The sequence below is a fragment of the Cynoglossus semilaevis genome, chromosome 8 (assembly GCF_000523025.1).
Source record: "Cynoglossus semilaevis isolate Cse_v1.0 chromosome 8, Cse_v1.0, whole genome shotgun sequence".
Lineage (NCBI taxonomy): Eukaryota > Metazoa > Chordata > Actinopteri > Pleuronectiformes > Cynoglossidae > Cynoglossus > Cynoglossus semilaevis.
The window spans coordinates 7,838,023-7,861,908 of NC_024314.1; the positions used below are offsets into that span (position 1 = coordinate 7,838,023).

The 23,886-nt window shown below is 38.2% G+C and overlaps 1 long non-coding RNA gene across 10 annotated transcripts in view; it reads left to right on the plus strand.

Annotated features, from left to right (window-relative positions):
* The window catches only part of LOC103381852 (uncharacterized), a 117,984-nt gene that overhangs the window by 19,606 nt on the left and 74,492 nt on the right, over positions 1-23,886 (plus strand). The window contains exon 4 of one of the 10 annotated variants that reach the window (XR_003050221.1): positions 14,997-15,256. The exons of 8 other annotated variants lie outside the window; for them this stretch is intronic. This is a non-coding gene — a long non-coding RNA (uncharacterized LOC103381852). Of the gene's footprint in view, positions 1-12,982; positions 13,094-14,996; positions 15,257-23,886 lie in introns of those variants that run through there. One more of the 10 variants, XR_003050214.1, reaches the window with a different exon arrangement.

The window sequence follows — 23,886 nt, forward strand, 5'->3', positions numbered from 1 at the left end:
TGTTCACTCTGAATGTATATCACTTTGTCTTTGACAGCACTTACAAAGTTATAAACGCTGATACACAGTGTTAGTTTGCACAGGTTTTGCTTTTCTTAGTTATTTTTAATTTCAGATATTACAAATCTTTTTAAAGACCTACACTTAGAGTGAGCTGGACACATTCTTTCCTGGCACTTTAGAACACACCTAACTTCACAAAAATACAATCTTTTCAGCTATTCCTTCACAGTCCAATGTCAAACAAAATCAGCTTGAGTGGATCTTTATCAGTTTTACAGTAAACAACAACTGTTTAACTCTCCAACTCTCCATGTTTAAATGTGGCTGTGAACAGTTGAGTCCTCAGGCTGCTTTGGCGTCAATTGGAGTTGATCCTTGAAGGAGCCAGCCTCCATTTGAGGACTGTCCCAGCCCTCCATCTACCATGATTCGGTGCACCCACACAATTGGAACAATTGCAGGGGTGGAGATTGGGGCAGAGGGATTTCAGAGGCCATGCAGTGGAGTGAGTTTCCTCTCATTATTTCCTGGTATTTACTGAAAAACACATAGATCCTTGGATTTGGTGTCTTATGTATTTAATCAGCATTCACAAAGATCAAATGGAGCCTTGTGAATTTGTTTTTGTCATCTCTGGCTCCTGCTGGCTTTAGAAATTACATCTGTTTTTGTTCAAGTCAAGCCATTTAAATCTTTTTTTAAGCATTCCTTTTAAACAAAAGATAGTAGAGTAGAATACTTACAAGGTAAAAGAACATCAGCGCAAAGGCTAAGCATTTTAATTCCGAATGATCTTTTCAACACCCAACACCTAGTGTCCCTTTTTCTTTTTACACCTGCTTAATATGAGTGGTAAACAGTTTAAAGTTGAACAATAACCTGTGTTTGTCAAAGAGGAGAGGAAAACAGTTAATACACAGTTTAACAGTCTGACAACAGCAGCTGGTCATCAGGGTCACCACAGTAAAACACTAACATCTAAGAATTCCTTCCTGTAAATCATAGATGTAATTGCCCAGAGGTGTAATGCTGTATAAATGTTTAGTGGGAAAGTGACAACCTATTAATAAAACAAAGCTGACATACTGGGTGAACTTTCAGGAGCCTCTCTTCGTCGTCCTCCTTCTCCTCCTTTTCCTCTCTGCAAAGATGCTTATCCCATGGCCTCATTACGAGAGTAAAAAATAAAAAAATAAAAAGGCCTGGCCCTGTTCTTCGTATCAAGTTTTCAGGGGGTTTTAAGGGCTTGTTATGGTTTGCAGATGTCACCGTGCATAGCATTTAGAGGAAGTCATTCACTGCTCCTGTCAGGCAGGGACCCTCCTATACTCTCGTCTGCTCTCCTGTGTGCAGCGCCAGGGAAGGGTCTTTCCTGGGAAACCCCACAGGGTGAATTTGATCATGCACCTAAATGGTACTTTTAAAATTTTGCAATTAGTCGTAAAACATTTAGTGTTCAGAACAAAATGTCTATTATACTGTATAATGCAAACAACGAGGATGAGCAAGATTTGTAACCTTCTGTCTAGATTTTGACCTTGACATTTTTGGTTTAAATTAGGTTGTGTTCAGATGTTCAAAATAATATTTAATGAAAGAATCTATTATTTAAACAATACTACAGTGCTCCAGTGGTAGGATTTCTGACTTTTTTCTCTGGTCCCCAGTCAAACTTCTTTATGCCTTGGCTGGACTACAAGTAGTTTTTATAACCATCCAACTTCACTACTACACCTATTTAATGCCACAAATACATACTAAGTACACAGTTGTCGCACGTGTATTATATGTAACAGAAACTACTGCATATTGAATTGTTTAGTTACATCATTTTTTTTCACAGCCTCTGCAAATGTTCTTCTTTTTTTTTTTTAACTTCCATATGAAATATTATATTGTGGTTCCGTTGAACCTTTAAAGAGTTACACTTAACAGCTGCCAAAGCATCTGTTAATGATGCACATGTCCGGATAAATAATGCAAATGTGAGTAGGAAAAATTTCCCTCCTGTCAACCTCAACTTCACACCCAGCAGAGACCCTGATGTCCCCTGACACCTCCCTCCCTCATCACTGTCACATTTTCTTAATTTTGATTGGATGAACAGAACTATTGCTCCTTTCACTGTATTCTGTAAAGAAAATAAAAGGGAAGAGTTGGAATAACAAACTGCATTATTATAAAATACATATATAAATATAGATAGTATATATTTTTGTGCTATTTTCAAAGTCTGCTTATTTTGTATGGTCAGTTTTTTTTAATAGCTTCAAAAGATCCCTCCAGCTGAATTTATTGTTTATAAATAACTTCATAAATAAATAACTTCACAGATCAAGTCGATCAGTGTTTCAGTGAGTGACCGATGACAACAAACATCAGGCAGATTTTAATAAAGCTGGTTTGATTCGAGCTTGGACCACCGTGTTATAAATGGATTTGATTTTGAGGAATACTTAGGCCCAGGACTGAAATACGTTGAATGGCCCGGGGACTCTAGTCTTATATTAGTTTACAACACATGTTCTGTATTTCTTAACAGACATTAAGACTCAATCCTGGTGGAAAAGGGATGATTGATGAGCATTAAGTGAGGCGAACGTCTCCACGTACCTGTCTGTGTTTGTGTTGTGTATATTGTGTCTCTGTGTAAGCACTGTTGGGGATGTTTTTATATAAGGTCGAGGATGGGATAGAAAAGATATAGAAATTCCTGTGCGTTGTGGATTACTACTCTGAGAAGTACCAAAAACCAGAGATTGGTTTTCCATACAATTTTCCTAGATGTTAGTTGCCTGTGACCAATGGTCAGTTAAAAAATACTCCTGTAATTTAACACCAGAAAAAGTAGCTCTGGTGTTTTTGTTTTTGTGTTTTAAATAACATGTGCTTTGTTTTGAGGAATGGTGCACTTTCTTGGTTTACTTCCATAGTGAAATAAATCCATCAATGACTCCATTTCAGTTTAATCAAGAGAGGGGGCACTGTGACACTCTTTTTATTTTTATTTTTAAATAAAGCCAGTTAGATGACTACTCATTCCGTCGCAGTCTATAGAATGACCTCTTGACCTTATCATCCAACAAACTATATGATGTAAAGATTAAAAAAAAATCAAACATGCACTTGGACAACTCTTAATGCCTTCTCCACTAGTAATCCAGACAATGATACTGTTATTTGGAGGTAATGCAGCACACACTCAGAAATTCAGATTTGGCCCTGAGCCAGTCTCCGGTGATGGGTATCAGCTTGCTCGCCGGAGTTTGTACTCTGAGTCACAGCAGTGGTTCTGTAAATAGCAACCCAGCTCATGAAAATATCTCGGCTCAAATCTGAACACAAGCATTTTTTCCCTAACGGCTTCTCAAACCGGAGCAGGCCACACGTACACACATACATACACTGCAGACGTGCACTCAGTCTTGTCTTTGGAGGGTTGAAGAGCTGCTGAGATGATGACTCAAACACACTGTTGCATGGGATTATGTCAACAAACAGTAAAGGAAATCTAATCATTTTGTTGCCCCATTGCTTTAAGGCCAGAGAAACACAAGGGTTTGTCTCTTTCTCTAAATAAGAGACATTTCCACCAGACAAAGCAATAGACTTTTTAATATTGGTGCTATAACTTTCCTCATTTTCTCATTTCTAGACCATTAACGGCTATAAGATGTTGACATCTGTATCACAGAATAGTAGTATTAAATATAGTACTAAATTTTAAAGTTTGTTTTGAAAATAACTCATAAAGCTTAGGATTGCAGTAAAACACCACATGGTGAATATTGCAATATTCTAAAATAGTAAAACAAAATGACAAACTGTGTACAGTTACCCTGCTTGCTAACTCCTGCGGTATATAGTTCTCATATGTACTGTATTGCCTTTTAAGAATAAAAAAGGAATCTGTCAGGGTGTCACTGCATTGGGAAAAAAAATAAACCAGATACTACGAGATACTGCAACACTTAACTTTATTAGTCACTTCCCCGCTCCCCAAGGCTACATCCAGACTACAGTTGCGGCTGTTAATCTTGATGGCACAGGGTCCAACGGCTCCACTGTGGCTCTGCTGCTGACTCAAATATCTCTTTCACCCTTCATTTAGGTGACATGCATCTGATAGTTTATTTGTGGTCTTAACTATGATTTATTTCCATCTCGGGGTTTAGACTTTTAACCCATTGTTGGTCAGCAAAGAAAAAAAATGTCTGAATGTGTTTGTTTAACAAGTTGTTTTTTTTAATTGGCAAGGAAAACATTTTCGAAAGCCATTAGAGGTTAAAACTGAGAGTTAACACATCGATAACAGTTCCTTCATAAAGACAAAAATAAAAGGGCACACCGCATTAAAATGGTTTAACATTTAAGATGTTATTTGGAGACCACACTCGGACCACAAACTGCCTAAAAACAGATGTGAATTACCATGTGAGTGCAGCCTGGGTCCTGTGGGTAACATGTTAGGTTTATGCTGAGTGTGTGAATGTTGCCCGTGGCTATTGCGTACATCAACGGTGCAGTCGTACTGTATGTCATTTTGTTTAGCTCTGGGTTTTTGGTCTGCCCTGGAATGTTTAGGTCTCGTACAGTGACATCATTGTCCCCTATATGACTCGCTGGAGCTGACATAATGACTAGGACCAAGCGGTAGGGTCATGACCTTTATTTCAGTCAGTAATGTGTTCTGTGAGAGACACTTCATATGCACTCTTTACACCAAGGGTCACCAGCAATATGTGGCAGAGGGTCAGATTTTTTTTCTAGAAAATTACATTTCTGTCTAACACTATTCTCTGGTTTATTTTGGAATGCATTCGCGGGCCAGATTGGATGGTTCGGTGGGCCAGATTTGACCCAAGGGCCACCATTTCATAATTACTGCTTTACACTTTGTTAGTGGACGTGAAATGGACAAAGACTTTTTTAAAAAACTGATGACATTTTTACTTCAACGAATGTTACTAATTGTACATGCTTCAGGATACAGAAAAGAACAACTCTTTTGGAGTATAAAAAACACGTTATTCCCTAATTACTATACATGCAATAATATAATGATAACAATTTTGAGTTGAAACTAGAATTTTTATAAAATCTATTCCTAAATAAATTGTAGTATATGCAAAAATACTGCAATCACCCTTGAAATTTGTCCATGCACCATCTTGAAGGCGTAATCCTTGCAATCAAGTAAACAAATATGTCATCGCAGTTGCTAAGAAAACAATCTGTCCAGATAAAATTGTTTTTTAATGCCATATAATTTTATACTACCATTATGTCATCCACTGAGGCATCAAAACTCTTTCCAAGAGCGCTGTGTAGCCAGTTTGATTACATTAAGGTTCTACGTCATTTTGTCCCAGATCAAGGAAAAAACCCCACTGCACACTAAGAAAGCTCTGAGAACTGCTGAGAATATTTACTCCATCTTCTTTTGTTATTTTAGCAATAATGAGAAGTCAGAAAGAGGTTATGGTCACGCTGAGAAACTTATGTAACAAATGGCAGTCACAGCAGGATGCCATGTCTAATTTAAGGAACCAGCAAATATAAACAAAGACCAAAATCTACCTTCTATTTTTTTCTAATTGAAATTACACATTACTTAGTTGAGTGATGTTGAATGTTGAATGATGATATCAGCATCCTGTGGCCATAACACAAACAGATGTAGGGCTGTACCTATGTACTGTAGTGCACTATGACTCTGCAGTGGTGGTCTTTGTCTGTATGTATGTCAGTGCTGCGGTGGTCTGTATCCTGAGCTGGCTCTGTTCCAGCACCTCAGGGGAGGAGAGGGAAGGGAGCATGTCTCACTACCAGTGCTGGCTTAAGTGTGGGAAACAGCCACTGTGTTATTGTTTGGCAATGAATTTGCTCTTGCACTTGCCCAAGTGGTAACATTAAATAACTGGGCCTCAAAATAATAATCATAAACTATCTCTTGCCACCACAGGTATATGGCTAATCACATATCTTATCTTGTCTTGACTTGTCTTGTAAGATTGATAATAAACAAACATGCTGTCAAAACTAGATATAAGGTAAAGATTTATCTAAACACGCTGTCTGCGTTGAAAATAATAATAATTTGAACTTCAACAATCCCACACACAATTCTTGTGCTAACAGCAGATGTGCTACAACAGGCTGCCTCTTGGACGTGTCATGTATGTGCTTCCTCTGGGAATCAAACCCAGGACTCTGTGCTGGTGAGTACTGGGAAAACTAGGCAAAGTCATTTGAATTCCTGAGGTTTGTCTGAGAGGGGAAAGGTTGTCTGTGTCGGGAACCCCAATATGTGGAAAAGAGACGTGCACTGAGGGTCTCCAATTTTTAAAAATTCAACACCGCCAAACATTTGTGATTTCATAGATTTCTCCGCCCCGTTGTTCAGACCACCCGTTGATTTTGTCTTGATGAGATGTGTGGAAAATCTGATCAAAATAAAGATTCTGGCAGTGAATACGGTGTGTGAAATTAAAGGATGAGTCGAAAGAGACTGTACGTGTTTACACTCAGCATCTCGGGTGGAAACTTATCATCAAGTATTCAACAAATCTTTCCACCTAATACCAAGAACATTTTCCTTTCACATTACATCTGACCACAGAACTGTTCCTCCCGTGTGACAGATATCCCCCTGTCAGGCAGTATTACACTTCTGTTTCATGGGATCTTAAGTCACAGCAGCAGAATATCAACTCAACCTGAAGGTCTGCAGAGCCGACACGAGATGGAGACAGTTGAAGATAATATAAGATAAGATAGACACAGAACTACTATGTTTAGGACACTTTTTGGGCAGCTTTCAGAATGAGAAGTGAGAAAGTGTAAAAAAAATGAGGGAGGTCCAGTCTATTCAGTGACTTTTCTGTTTACTTGCAGGATGATTTGTTTTGGGCTGTATTTGTCAGTTAGACAGGATTGTTTATAAATGGCTGACTGGCAGAGGAGGCACAAGGAGGATTGAGAGAGAAAATTTTGTTCATAAAAAAAGAGCGAGGAGGAGGAGAGGAAAACTTGGCAAAGTCATTTGAATTCCTGAGGTTTGTCTGTGAGGGGAAAGGTTGCCTGTGTTCTTTGACAGCAGGACAGGAATGAGAGTAATAGTGCTGTAGGTGAGCAGAGATGGTGTAAGGTTCAACTGCAGTGAACCAGGCTGGGAATAGAAAGGCAACTAGGATTCGATCAAGTTACACATTGTTTTGACTAACAGTCAAACAGCATGGACTCAGAAATTGTGTAGTAATTACTTACAATGGAAAGCAATACAATTCATCTACTCCAAAACCATACTTATTTTTAATCTTCTCATTTCCTTGCTGTAACACCAACTGATCTAACAAGGTCTGAAAGTAAAACTGAAATGTGCAATGTACTGTTTGGATGGCAGTTGCATTGACATTGAGCTAAGGTGTGATGTGATTTGACTTTGTTTCTAAATGTAGCCCTACTACAATGAAAAAAAGACTTGTACAATATTTGAACTACGTGCAGGTCTGTGTGTCTTCACACTTAAGCCTTTCCCACAAACCTTTTGAGAAAATACCTCCTTAACGACTGTACAATATTTGTTTTCTCTACAGCTGTTATGTATCAGTTAAAGGGAGTACGGGTTCTCCTCTTCGTGTATCTTTCTGATCCATCACAACGGATCACGCTTGATCATTTCAGAGACCACAGTGTGATGAAATGGTCTAAGTGGACTGAAACACCCATAGGGAAAAGACCATATTTATAACTAAGACTGACTGAGCCTAAAGAAGTAACTAACCTTTTTTCAAGCTTGGCCCAAATCAGAATTTCTCTTTTTCCTGAAGAGGACTCAGGTTAAGACCTATCTTGCCAGACATTTCTAATGAACTCATTTGTCTGGGGACCCACAATGTCAGCCTGCCTTCCAGCATTCTTATCATCACCCTCACAAATCCTCCCCACCAATCACACTTGATTCTGGAAAGGAACTTAAAACCGTCAAAGGCCATTAATTCTGCCATGACCCGCTTTGTCTGCCTCACAGCATACTAATCGAGGAAAAAGAGCGCGCCAACATCTTATTTAATATCTTTCTTTGGCAGAGGAAGCATGTGAATGAATGGTGTTGATTTGTAAGGCAAGTGAAATTATTCAACGTCAAGTGTGGCAACGTCTCACTGCCTAGGGGAGGGAGAACCAGGTAAAATCCCTGTTATTCAAAGTTTCAGACTTAGACCACAGTACAATGAGGTATTCAGCTTTTTAATGGCAGGTTGTTGGCACTGGTTAAGCCTTGTTTCCTCTTTAATAGTAATGATATCCTGTGCTGCACACTCTTACAATGTGACTCGGGTAAAGCCAGGGTGGGACCTTCCGTTTCATGACATATTTTGTCTAGGTGATGGCTTCTTTGTGCTGGTGAATATAAAGGGTCTAAAGTATATTCTTTCATGCATTTCCTACAGACACAGAAACCTTTACAGAAACTTTATATGTTTTACTAACAGCAGTGTGTCCAAACAGTCCTCCTAGCTTGAAGCCATGGTACTTTAGTTGCACATGTGCCTCGCTGTTATCACATTACTTTGATTTGTCATGTGTGCTAAAAATACCTCGCTATAAAAACACATTTTTTGAAAGTAGAAGCCAATTAGGGCATTTTGTGATCTCAAAGCAGCTTGTCCTTTATTCTTCTGACAATATGCACATTGCCGAGCTTTTTACAGAACAACTGTTACCACAACACTCACTTGCATACTGCAAGCAAGCACACTTTAAAGATACATGTTTTGAACCCACTCCAAGTGGTCCCTATCTATGTCAAGTGCAATTTTGCCTGGTTTTAGTGTACAAAGCCAGCGAAAAGACTGTGAAACATATGTGATGACTTTGACCAGCTTCAAACAGAGTATGTGTACTGTAGCTATAAAAAAAAAAGAGGTTTGGATGTCAGGCAATACATTGGCAACGCATGATATATTTTTATTCCTAAGTGCACCTGTAATGTTGTTCAAGTTATAGTGCATTCATTATAACTATATACAGTATGTGGTACATTGTTTTAGCATCTTAGCATCTTCAAAGTAGTAGTAGTCAGTGTTGACTGACACCTTTTATCATTTGTTTTATAACAGTAGTGTATCAAACACACACACACACTTATTTTCACCATTTAACCTTAAGTTAATTATATATATTTCTGCACTTTCTACACACAAACCCTGGAACTCCAGCCTGCAATGCAGTTCTCTCGTTTATTTAGTACTGTAAAATTATAAGGAAACTGCACAGTCATCAGAAAGTACATTTATTTTTCATTTGAAAGTCTGTTAAAGCAGCAACACAGTAATAACAAGTTTATGACATATCTGACAGCTCAGCTGTAACTTGAATGGCATCTCCAATTAGAGTAAAATGTTTGTCTTCAAAATAAAATCAAGTTGTGCGAGTTCCCCAAATCAGAGTTCAGTTCGAAAAAAAGAAAGACAAACATCAAAGCCAAAGATGGAAGAGGACAGTAAAGACGATGTTGGCCAAGAATACAATCAAACTTGACTGATGAAACCCAAAATCATGGCATATGTATGTTTTGATCTGGAACTGACATTATGTACCATTTGAAGGATTAGTTTCTCCACCTGTTTCTACAATTTTATTGGAAACAAACATCATCTGTTTAAGTGGATGTCTTCCTTTGGATCATGTGGCCAAGACTGGCCACTGAGAGGTTGATGATTAAATCAAAATGTAATGTTTGGCAAAAGGACCAAAACATTTAGTTTTTTTTCACCCATTCCTTTAGTTTGGGTTGTACATGAGGATCAAGAGGCAAAAGTGCAAAAAAAATTTCCTTTGACGTAAAACACAAGTATTTGGCTATTTTCTCTTAACTTTTCACTTTCTTAATTCTCGTGCTCGATACTTTTTCTGAGTCTTTAGTCGTAAAATCACAAAGCTTGTTAACATCAAATGTTCCTGTCTTCTTCCAGCCGTTCTGCTTTAGCAAGTTTGTTGGCGGAAAGCTGGACAGATGATCGAAGCATGCTCACCAGACTTGGTGCGTCAGTGAGTGGACATATGTGCAGGAGGTTTTGTTGAGCATGTGACCTCACGTCGTTCATGCATGAGGGTGTAGGCGTTGGAGTATATGCAGAAGTCATCTCTGACAGTAAAAAAAAAAGAGTTGAAAGAAATAACAGGTCTAAGGCAGGGGCGAAGGATGGTTTATTTAATTTACTTTACTCAGTCAGTGAGATCCAGTGACCTCATTTCCTACAGGAAATCCTGCTGGACATACCCTCTAGATGCTGATCAACCACCTCGGGCTAAATAATAGAATGTAATCTTAGTAGTCAGATTCATGAACATTTTGCACATCATTGTTCTTGGTATCCAAGTCAGATGTGACCAGACTGAGCTAAGCCACATTCTTTACTTGAGATGACTTGGGTGAAAGGTTTGATTTTGTTTGCAGTAAGAGGGCAGCAGGATAACAGACAAATCCATGCAAAAACTAATCTTTTTAGTAAAAGTTGTTTTTATATTACTTTTCTTCCATCTTAAACTCCTTAGTCCTGTTAATGTTCACGGTGGGGCTCGATCAGTTCAAGTTGACAGATAGTAAATGGTTTCATAGGTCCTGAACTGGTCTGTCTATCAAAGTTTCAGATAAGAATGAGCTTTTACACTACACCAATATAAGTAGTCCCTTAATGAAGGATATCCCAACAATTTAGGTCATGAAAGGAAACCACAGCAACTGTAAAAATTCTATAAATCATCATCCAACATGGGAGATCTAACTGAATAGCCTTTCAGCTGTGAAACCACTCTAGTAATCTATCTTCATAAATGTGGCTCAGACAGAACAGTACATTTACATTTATCTAATGAACAATCGCTGAATTATTGAGTTCCAAATGTATAAAAACACAGTGTAACAATGTGACAAAGCAGCTTCAATTTATTAAAACTTAAAACTGTATGGGTTAATCTAACAGGTTTTCACAGAAAACGTTTAAATAAAAGAACTTAAAACTTATTTGATTATACTGTACTTTACAAGAAAACACTGTTGATATTTGCTTTATTACATTTTATTTAGGCTATAAATAAAGGGCAATACTTTAACTGTATATGTGTTGTAGTAGTGCAGTTTAACTCCAAACATTGTGTGTCGGGGGATATAGTGTTTTCAATGAGTGGATGCTCAAGTGCTGGGTTACTGAAACTGTTGTGGCCGAGAGCTAAGCCAAAGGTGAGCTGGATTTTGGGACTGTTTCCAGAACTTGTGAATGCTTCACTGCAGCTCAGTGTATAGAGGTATCATTCCACAGTGACAGGCCTATTATGAGTCAGAGGAAGAGATAAAAACCCTACTCCACCCAAACTGAGAAGCAATAAAAATATATTTATAAACAGAATAGGGAAGCAGGTTTACACCTCCATCCCCCCCTCACCCTTTTTCCTCTCGGTCATTCACACTCTGTCCCTCTCTCTGTTTCACGTATCTTTGTATCTCGCCTGATTTCTACCACCTGTTACCTGACACAACTTGGCCCTTCGCCACAAAAGAGCTGTTTTCAGGAACAGGACAATAGCCCGTCCCGTGAAGAGCTGCTTAATCCATAGGGTGGTGTGTCTGTGAGTTTACAGTCTGCTATTGTTGGTGGACACAATACGGAAGCACATCCCCTCCTTAACTGTATTAAAGCGATTGTGCTCCAAACAGCATTCTGGGGCCGTTCCATGTGCCGAGGTGATTTCCGCTTGCAACGTATTATTTTTCAACTCATTGATGTTTTGTTAATGGAGGCTTTCACGTAGAAGGTCAATGGTTCTTTGAGAACAAGCTGTCCCGAGTGTGCCTGTGTGGTATCTGAGGAGGAAGTTTTACAGATGCATAGGGATGCAGGCAGATTTTCACCCATCCTACTGCCTATTTATCTTTCATCTTTTTGTTTTTCCTGTCTGCCTGTGGAAAGAGGACATTTTTGTTTTCAACAAAGAGTCTATAAGACCTTATCTAGAGTTTCCATCTAGTCACGGCCATACACTCCTGCAGGACTACACATTTCAGACATTGAGCTACACTGCCATAATAGTAGTTTTAAGTACTACAAGCTGTAGTACTCTTTAAACAAAAGAGTTATTGTAAAAATTAATGGTATTTTTAATCATTATTGACTTTTTGCACATAGCAATGGAAGCAATCACAGATAATTATGTGATTAATGAAATATTAAGAATGTTGTTCTCTAGCACTAGTTTTAGTTTTATTATACATTCATAAACATAATTATATTCTCTGGTTAAAGCTTATTTGAATGTGAGTAAGCTCTGTCACCACTTCTTCAGTCTTCCCAACTTTTATTCACCAGTGATTGATGGCTAGAGTATTTTGTTAAATAACAGAATGGTCACTATGTTTGACCACTGACCTTTGACCCTCAATAACCTGTTCCCACCAACCTACTGCTCTGGGTGTCAATCAGAATAACTCCTAGTCATAAGTGCAACATCAATATTAGCTTTAAATTTCATACACAGAACAGTTAAAATTGGTTATGGGTCTATTCTATTTCAAACTTATCAGCTTTTCTTGTCAATGTAATTTATTCATCAATATCACTGATAAGGTCCTACAAACATGTACAACTCAGAGTGACATTTCTATTGTCCTTGGTTGCCCTAGTGCTTTAAATTCAATTTTAAATTTAAATCCAGCTTTAAATTCAACAGTCAACATTGCTTTTCTCTTATCCCCTAATTGCAGTAAAGGAAAACATAACAGTTGGTGCTCTGGGGACCTGTGGGGAAAACAGCAGAGCTGGGATTTTAGCATCTGGTTTTATGTTCACAATCATTGTTTCCAACCTAAAGTTAGAAACAGTAGTGAAGAAATACATAAGGTTCATAACATACTCATGACTGGACAGTTTCTATTGTAATGTAGTGAAACGGTCAATTTGTTTTTATTTTCCATCTTCAGCATCATATTACTCTAGTAGCCAGTGGAGGACTCAGTGGTTCATGGTTCAAAGACAGGAGACGTTCACTTCAGGCTCCACTGGACTTTCTTAAACAGTGAACAGTTTCTTCCCATATGTATTTGTACTTATACTTGCTTTGTGAAATAAACTTTTCAGAGAACTTGTGTTATTAATGGTATCTAAATATCCTGGATTTGGTATTCATTTAAATCAGAATATATTTGATGAATAAAAAATAGGGGTAATAATGGGAAAGAATAAATAAATAAAATAAATTTGTATTATTTTGATCCCATTTTTAGGAAATTGTTGTTAGGCTGCCCCGAGCAAACGCTAAGCATGCGGTTCCTCTGGGAATCAAACCCAGGAGTCTCTGCTCTCTGCTTCCGAGGCAGTTGTGCTAACTGCTACACTATGGAGCCGATGTGAAAATATTTCTGATGTTTGGAACACTGAAATAAACATACACAGAGTAGGACTATAGCGGGAAAATAGTTTTAGGTATTTTAAGATTCATGTGGATTTGCTCGTTCTTTGGCTGCGTGATTATTTCAAGCTTTTAGACCTAAAATCCTCATATTTCTGTATTTAAGACATACTTGTATGTAGCATGCCATCTACTGCACTTGGCTGTAGATTATGTACAAATCTCTAATTCTCTCTGAGAACTGGCTGGCCCTGGTAACCTCTGGCAGCATGGCACCATGACTTGTTCTATGTAGCACTGACCTCCAAACAATCAGAAATGTCTAAGAGAACCATTGGGGACCACAAATTAAAAATCAGAGGCATCCTATGAGTTCTCTCATGGTCCCTAATTACGAAGAATTGCATTCCTGTAGCTGGGATAGCGCTTTGGGAGCACTGAGGCTTTTCATTTGTATTCCCTCACTGAATATCTAGTGTATATGCCTAATTCAGAGCATATCCTTAATTTAAAATTATTAAATGTTACATTTCATGCTACTGTTAAAAGTCTGACTGCATGTAACTTCAACTTCTTCCCCTAAAGGGGGTGCTATGATAGGTTGTTCCATAAATTGAGTAATAGTTTGTTGGATAAGAATATCACACAAATTTAGTATAAATAATTCAAAGTATTTTCAACAAGACACGCCAGAGTACCTGCATAGTTGGCCGCTCATTAAAACAGTGAGTCATAAATACAATTCTTTACATTTATCGAGAGAACTAACGACCAATCAAGATTGATAATTGACCTTTTAAATAAAAAATACAGTAAAAAGACAGTAAAAAGATTACATTTTTAAAAATAGGGGAGGCAACACTCTTGGTTTTAAACCAACTCTACAAAAATTGTACATTAAGTTAAATGCCAAATTGTAGGCACCAACGGATAGATGGTAGTTTTGAGGTGCTTATTCTTAATTAAACGTGAACAGTGCTGTAGACGAAGCACCACTGCTTTAAACACAAAGACCTGTATGTTAATAACACTGATTCTTCTACAGTCCCATCTGAAAACCTATATTTTTAATTAATCTTTTGCATCGTTGCAGAGAGCTTTTTTTTCCTGACCGTTGTTTGACCAACTGAAAACACAACATGGTCATTGATTCACAATGCGCCAAAGGCATTTGTGGTAATTTACATACAAAAAAACAAAAAACATTTTCTTGGCATTTGCCGTTGCACAGATTCCGTAGGAAATCACTTAAGAGGTCACGGTCAAAGGTGAAACTGCAGGTGTGGAAAACATTGCGTATAATGGGGATACGAATTAGGTAAGTTTCACGTCCAGTGTTTCAAATGATGCGATACATCACCAAGGATCTGCTAAAAGACTGAAAGGTGAGGAGACAATTATTGTGCCATTTACCCAATTAGCTGGCTGGATTTGCACCAATGTACACGCTGCCTTGATGATTAAGTGATCACAGACACACAAAATTCTTCCAGTGACTGACCTGCATGCGGGTTTGTTTTGGCTGCTGTCCATGGCTAGTTGCTGCTCAAAGGAGATCTGTAAATCTTCTTTTTTTCATTGCACAGTTTGTGGACCACAGGCCTCTGCTGGAGTCATGTGCTACAGAAAAGCATGTGACAAAGAGGCAGCAAGCGATGAAGCCAGCAGTTGAAGAAACAATGAGGCTGGAATTTATTTGTTTTGTACTCTATCTGTATTTATAGAATGAAGAAATTATGACTTTCGACAGCACAGAGTATAAACAGAAACTGAACTCCTTGAAAACATTTCTGCTTCCAACACCACCTGGTATGCTGTTGGCTGTCCAAAAATAAATTTCTTCAAACGGCACTCAATAAAGATTAAGGCTGTATCGAAGACACTTACTGTAATATTTTGGAAAGCAATACCATTACGTGATATGTAGGTGATGCGAAAACAACTTAGAAATAACACAAGCATGCATGAATGTATTAGTGAATAGTAAATGTAACTCCAGCAGATGGTATAGTCTGTGGGAAAAAAAGAAATATAATAATGTTAGCTATTACTGTTTTTATAGTATTAGTATTATACTTGCAAATTCTTGAATGACTTCAGATGTGTATGTATAAGCAGAACTATAGAAATTAATGCAAAGCATGTATAGCTCCAATTGATGTGCCAGACCCCCACAGTGCAAAGCCAAGGCCTTCTTACCCTGCCCCACTAACCCCCCCATTCTCCCCCGGAGTCCTTCTTCTAATGTTAAAGGGCCTCTTTAAGCCTGGTAATTATTTTAAGATGTCAAAAAAATCCATGCTTTTCCACCTAGAGTATCTATCACAATTGATGTCTGTGGCATTCTAATGGATGTTAAGCTGCAGTGATAAAGGGTCTGGTTCAAAGAAAACTAAAGTCTCTTGTACCTTAAAATCTTAGCCCCCTTCAAAACACCTCAGTGTGGCAACGCCCTCACATAAATTTGGGCTCGCTGCTGACTACTGCCAAAAAGGTATTTGGTAGTGGTGATGGGGGAGGGGGGGTCAGTAATACCTTGAATGCAGACACTAGAAAGATTGTGATGGTTCAACAGTATTTCTAGGAAGGGCCCTTATTCTCTGGGCAGTTTACTGGCTATCTACGACCACTGGGAGAGGTTAAGCAGACGGCTAATGGACACTGACAATAGGTCCTGGTTTTCATTAAGACCCGCATTTACTGCATTTTCAACCATTTAGTCTCAGAACCACAAAGAATCAATCTTAAGCCCTTAGACTGAGGCATTGGACTTGACATCATACTCACTCTGTGTTGGGTGTTGTGTTGGTGTGGATAACCATTGGACGAAGGGTTGTATGGTTTGTAACATGTTCTGGAAACTTTAGCTGAGTGCCAAGATTCACTTTGAGTTGCTGAGGTGAAAAGTCCAGTTGATGGTTTTGTAAATGGTGTGTTTTCCTCTCTGGCATTAACAGAAGTGTTAGTCATTTTAAAATCTGGATTTTTTTTATCTTGTTTTTCTTAAGACTTTCTCAGGAGCAGGTCTGAACCTGATAACTCTTCTATGGCATTGGGTTCTTAAAAAGACTACTAGGCAGCAGCATTAGACGTGTGTTCCCTGACAAATTGTGATCTGAGTCGTCCTGATTTAAAGGACAATCAGGATATAGCAGTCTTGTTGTTTGGAATAAATGGATTTCCCAATGGGCCAAATTGAATGAGAATTTACCAGTTTAGTTTTTATGATGCAGTTTTATTTCAGGCTTTTATCATAATCAGATACATTTATGCAAACACAGTTACTAATAAATGAACAAATTCTTCTTCAATATTAAAGGGTATCTGTAAGATTTATATCTTGATTAATGTGGCCAAGAGGTATTTTTACTTATCTCCACCAGGTACTCTGAGCATGGGGATTCACCTGCACCATTCAACATGTCATCCATCAGCACACATAAAGAGTTTTCTAAACAAACCTTTTCACTGACACTGGAACAAAAAAACAATCTGAAAAGATCTCATGGTCTGCTAACCCCGATCTAAACGTAAGCAAAGCATTTCTGCCTCACTGGGCTCAATCAGATAAATATGTGGTTTAAGAGAAAACTTTCCTTTACCCCTACTTTACTCCCTAGTAGTAGTAGAGGTTCTACTTCATGCTCAGATAGACTCAACATGCCCTTATTTAGAGAGTAGGCGATTGGGACTGTATGAGACTGTAGTGAAGCGATGCTGGGACTGGAGTATGAGGGAGGTAAAGTTAAAACTGGTTTATTGGTTTGGTCTTGACCCTTGGGCCCTCCTAGGTCATGAGACTGTCCCAAGGGATGTTGGCATTGCAAAACTAAAAGATGGAACACTGTGATAAAGACTAGAGAGTCTGTTCATTCCTGTTATCTTTATTCATAAGCATCTCTAGAGAGGGAGTAAAAGAAGCACATCTGCTAGGTTGAGACAGAAACTGTACTTATTCTCATTTGTGATAAGATGGTGATTAATTTTTAAAAAATTCTTAAAAAATTAAAATAAAAAAAAAAACTTTGTTCTACATGAAGCTGTGTATGCCACAGAACTAGTTTTTGTCTCATACTGATGGCGCCAGCATTTTTTATTTTTCTTGGACAATTTTTTATATGATGTTTTAAAATTTTGATTTATAATGTTTTAGACGTTTACCATTTGGCTGGAATATTATATCCTTGGTCAGTGATTTTATAACTAGTGTAAAGTGTTTACAGTTTGTCATATAATCTTATCCTCATACAGCTTTTATGTTCAAGGAAAGTGTTGCACAATCAGTGCATGTACTGTAGAGGATGGTTAAGTTCCCAGCATAAATTCTGAGAAGCACATGGCTCAACATTGGTATTTATGGGATGTAACTGAATAGAAATTGAACTGAACCTAGAGATCAGTGGGGCCATCCCGCCCTCCTTATGCCTGGCTTCCTTCTATTCCATTTGATAATGGTTAAATTCCTTTAATGCCCGTGGGATGGATTTATTCCCCTCTCCATATGGTTACGTATGCTTTGCACATGTAGACTAGTGAGGCTGGTACACACAGAAACACCTAAACACAGGCACAAACACAGACATATTTTCAGCCACAATTACACTCTGATCTTAGATGTGATGGATGCACAACGCTCTCTGTAGAACATGTGGGCCATATGAAGCTACGTCCCCAAAGCGAGACAACTAAATCACTTGTTGAGCATATCCTGACAACTCAGTGCTCACTGTCCATTTTGAAAATCTATCTGACATCAGCTTTTTATTGCAGTGATGAGGTTAGGACCTTGTGTGGACGGCTGTAATGTGTTTCCCCACATCTGAGTTGCATTTGTTTACTTACATTTATCACAGCATTTGATGTAGCTTGATTTATTTGCATGAACATTTTTGTTTGTCTCGAGGGAGGATTTGAACTGAAAGCTCAGAGTTCATCAACAAACACTGAAGCCAAGCAACATTTATACGAGATGTCCACAGAGGCTGGTAGAAAAATACAAGGTTGGCTTGTCAGCGACTTTATCTTTAAGGTTGTTAAAACATTTTGATTATAAAAAGAGAAAACAAAACAAATATAGCATTCAAAGCTTAAAAAATATATTTATATTTTCTGCATATTGTCAATGTGTATTATTGTCTGTGTCTGGCGGTTGTATAAACAGCTTGAATATTGTCCTTCTTACCACTCACTCAGTACATTACTTTCACTCATTATGACAACTCTGTCACATGAACACGGTTAGCTGAGCTAGATTTCTGTAGAGTAGAATTTATTTTATTGTACTATCAGAGAGACCGATTAACCACGTTTTGATATGTCTTAAAGAGATGACTTTCGACAATTTTTTTTTTCTGCACTGCCTCATTTCTACTTTTAACACTTTTTACCTATTTCATCTTCACTAGAATCAGCATGTTGCCAAAAAAACTCTAAAAGGGCCTAAAAAGCAGATGTTCATGTGTGCGGTCTGCTAACATCTGTTAAAACATGCTCCATGGTGATGTTTAAATATGCAGGTCCTGATCGTCTTCAATTATATACTGTATCCTGCTACAATTGAGAGATTTCTCCTGCCAACTTCTAACTACTAACTCTGCTCAGCAGTCACAATAAACCGTTTTTATCTAATGGAATTGGAGTTAATTTCATTTTTGCATCGTGAACATGAATCCAACCAGTTTGAAAACTGCAAACTGCAAAGTTAATTATTTTTGGCAATGGTTTGTCCAAAGAATTGGAACCTCATGTGTGCACCTACCTTAAGTCACATGATTCACTTGGTTTGTGTAAGTTTAGATTTGCAGATCACAACAACAATATCCAACGAGCCTGCTGTAGGCCACACAGGACTTGGGGGAGAGGAGGATGCTGGCGATGACAAGTCAGTTCTCCCATGGGAAAGCCTGAGTCACAGGGTGAACATCCTCTCTTTCATGTGTCTGGAAGACTGGGCGGCACATTTTGGCTTATTAGATCACAGCCCTACCTGCTGTTTTTGCATGACCCAGATGAAAGTGGTTAGGAGCGCCCAATTAGAAAATTATGCTTGATGTTTTTAATCAGGCACTCCACAAGAACAAAGACAAAAAGACTCACCCTGGCCCATGGGTCTAGATCTTACCCACGTGTCCATGTGTGTCAGTAACCATGTGAAATCCCCCATGCTTTCTTGAACTGGGGCAAAGGACACTGATTTCATTCTAAGTGCCTTCCTATAATACCCCATAGTACTTACAATTATTCACATAAATACAGTCATGTGAGCTATATCAGTTACAGCTATGACTACGTATCACAGTCATGGTTGTTATTTAGTTGTATGTAAAGCCCTAACCGCAAGTTTACTTCACTAATCTATGCTAATGACATCGAAAAGATCATGTTTAACCACAACCATTCAGCTGAAGTTGCAATACTTAAAGTTCCTCTCCTCTTTTAATGCATAAAGTTCATTGCATTGTGTGCCGTGGTTTTCTTTTGACCTAAGTTCAGAGGAGAGGGGGGTCGGGGTGATTTGAAGAGAAAACCCACAAAACCCGACTGTTGTTTTAAACATTTAAGAGACTCTGACCACAATCCAGTGCGCTGTAACAGTATCAGCTTTTATGTGCTTGTAAAGCCACTTCTTCACACTTGCAGTGCTGCCTGTTGTTACAAACACTGGCAACAGATCAGCTTTTGATGTACTTTTATCAAAGCTTTTCTCAGAGCTTAATGACGAGTGTTGCCTTTAATTAGAAAAGTTAGAAAAAGCAGTTTAACCTATTATTGAGTGGCTGTTTGTCGTCCTGTTGTACAGATGAAAAATGTGCAGTGAAAGCTGATGAGGTATAGAGAGGAACATTTTCCAATGTGTATAGAAACAATCATACATACAATACACACATACTGTATATACAAACATGCATTCCATGCAGTCATGTTTTAAGCAACATTACCAGAACATTAATGTCTTTACAGGACTCTTTGTGACCACAATGGAATTTTTGTTATAAATGGAAAACTGTAATAGACTGATTACGATGTACAGTGCCGAAAGGAACCATGCAGATAAAGCAGTAAGGTTGACTATGGGTTACATTATGAACACAAGAGGTCACTGTTAATATCCTCTGTGGGAGAGATCACATCACTTTAAAGGGGGTAGGTTTGGCAAAGAGCCCTGGGACCGTTTGTCATGTTTTTGCTTCTTTATTCACTTGTCTGAAGAAGAAATCTTTGAAGAACAAGAGAGTCATAGCCACGTCAACTCCGCTCCTTAAACTTTTACACAGCTTGGCTGTCAACTAGGGTGAACGGCAGGACGGGTGCAGTCTTCACCTCTGTTTCTTCTCTCCGTCTCCTGGCTTGTTTTCATTTCTTCATCCCCATCTTGTCAATCATATCTCTATCTGTCTTCCCAGAGAGCAGAGTGTTGATCTAATGACATTGTTCAACTTGACTTTGGAAGCACATTAAAGCAGGGTCAGGCAACTGTTAATACAGATTCTGCCAAGTTGAACAACATTGGCCAAAGAAAGCGGGCTGCCCCTTAGAAGCTGAGTTAATAAGACACATTCACTTCAGGAAACACACAGTCCATCTTGTCTTCGTCGACATTTTACATTTATCTTTATTTTCTTAGTCCAAGATTTTTTTAGTGATGTTGATCTTGGTCTGCAAGTCCAGCATTTTAGTCAGGACTGCAATATCTCAACAACTGATGGATGGATTGCTGTTAAATTTTATACAAATATTCATGGTTCCCAGACAATGAGAATGACTGGACTTTCCCCAACCCCAGATTTTACAGGAATTGTGATTCACATTGAAATTCTTCATGTCTCTTGGACGTCCTCCTTATACATGAACTTCACTTAACTGGGTTCCTTTCTTTAACACCCTCATTAGGATGAAAATTTCAATTTGTGCAGAACATACCAATCACAGTAATGTGCCACAGAAGTCCAGAGCCAACCTCTTCAACACTGTGTGTTAACGCCAAGAACAAAGCCATTAAATGTGTCAAATGAACTGTATGTTGTAAAAATCAGCACAGGAGCAGATTTGGTTGCTTGAATAGGTACTTACTTTGGGCCCAAACTTAATAAATTTGGGTCCATTCCACTCAGACATTTGGAAAGCAGAATTCCTAAATAGTAAATAATAGCTGTCCTGTCAAATATGTGGCACTGAAACATATAACTAGTTATTTAAACTCTCTATCGACCCAATCTGATTCTTGGGTGCCCACACTGTTTTTTCTAAGCCATTTTATTAATAATAGTGTGCTTGGTTGATGCTAGAGCTGCAATGACACAATTTATTACTGGGTCTGTTCTGCTGTGTGCACTACACAACCCAAACAAGCACCTTATTGTGCAAAAAGAAATGTACAATTAGTATTTAGCAATTGCTAGCACTAGTCCAATTTGTGAACCCTGGCAAATTCCCTGTTTGGTTCATGGGAGCACTGAATCATTTAAAACCTCAGCTAATTTTGGCTCTTTAGGCATTGACGATGATGTATTTTATATATTTTTGAATGGAACATATAAAAGCTACTGTTCAACAACCTGGCCCTGTGATTGAATGATTCTGGAGTCATTTCAATCTATAATGTGCAACATTTTCCTGGTATATGTTCCTCTACATTTTGTGCACTTTCTCAGGTCAATTCAACTCCTTTACATCTGTGGTTAGGGCTTTGCTCTACTATGTTCTTAATATCTGTTAAGATTAGTCAAGTATTATAATAGATGTTGCCATGAAACAACAACTTAGTTTTTAAGTGAGTAAAGTCTGAGTTGTGCTGCTTGAAATTCCAGTGGACCTCTCCCAAGTGCCTTGTATAAGCCCTGCGAGTCATGGAGGGAGTGTGATGATGTTTTGGGATTATTTTTATAGATCAGCAGCATAAGGACTCTTTGCCTGTGTTGCCATGAATTATTCAACCCCATCTGCGATGCTGAAGAATACGGCATTGTTGGGTTTTTTTTTAAGACTTGGAGAAAGGGAGAGCTGCTCTTTTTCAAGGTGGAGATTAAACGCCTGTAGCCTTTTTTATATGAAGCATCACCTCAGATGTATGTTCAGCTGCGAATGCCTTGTCCTCAGCGAGCTGTTTAAATTCGTGAGTGAGCTCCCTGCTTCTGCTCTAAGAAGCCCTCTCCACTCCGGCCCTCATGCACAAACCAGCGTGAAACGTGCTACACGCATTTCTCTTTTTTCTCCAAAAAGCCAGTTTGCCAGGTTTATTTTCCAGATCTTTCTTAAAGCTTTAACATGGCTGAGTGTCTTAACCCTAGATTAAAGACCACCATGAAAGCAAATGATGAAAACTCAACAAATAAGAAAAAGTTGCCAGGTTTACTTTTTTGTCAATTCATTGTTGAATTACTTGAAAAGAAAAAGCGTGTGGTGAAAGAACACCCCCACACAGGTATTTTGATCCTTCAGCCGGGGGTGAAGTCATTTGTTTACTGGTTTTTCCAGACATTTTGAAAACCTTAGAAGACATCCGTGTAAAGCTTCAACACAACATCATTTTGTGATGTGAGACCGACTGTGGACAGGTGAAATTGCTTGAAAAATAGGGAAAGTCAAAAAATAAGCTCTGGGGACGGCCCTCGTTTTCCTTGCGTCATTAAACTGAAATATGTCTTGGGAAACATAACTGCTGAAATGGCTACCACAGAGCAGCGTGTCTGCCCCGTCTGGCACGGGCCTGTGAGTGTGCATCACCATTTTCCAGCACATCTGCAGTAAAAGTGGCCAGATTGGGTGAGATTTAAAATGACAGTCACAGCTGATAGTCAGTGTGCATCTAATAAAACACATGAGGGCTTCTGCTTTGACTCCTTAGTCCCATCTCCTTAGTAAGTTAACTCCATATGAGAAATGCTCAAAAAATATAAAGTTACCCCAAAGTTAATCCCAGGAGATGGAACAAATTTCCCTCCATATGTGTTCACTCACTGGCATTAAGGCCTAATGTCTCACTGCATTATGAGACATGTTTGGTAGGAACATAATTCTTGCCAGTTAAGTCGAAATAATTCCAAATATTAGATTTGTGGCATCGGTGGAGTAAAAGTAAAGTAATTCAACTGGAGAGGTTTGAGGAAAAAAGATCAGCAATAAATGTTTTTTGTAAAATACTCTGTAGCGACCAAACAAAATATTGTTTAGAACTTAGAATGCAAACTTGACAACATAAGATCAATTTAAAAAAATACTTATGTATACACAACCAACAGGAGTTTGAGATATTAAACAGGCAACATATTTTAAAGTCTGCTCAAAAACAACCATATACTATATATATATATATATATATATATATATATATATATATATATATATATATATATATATATATATATATATATATATATATATATATATATATATATATAACCTCAGGATTTGTTTCCTCTAATGAGCCACAGATCTAACAGCTAAAGCAGTACTCAATGGACATTGTACAGTACCCAT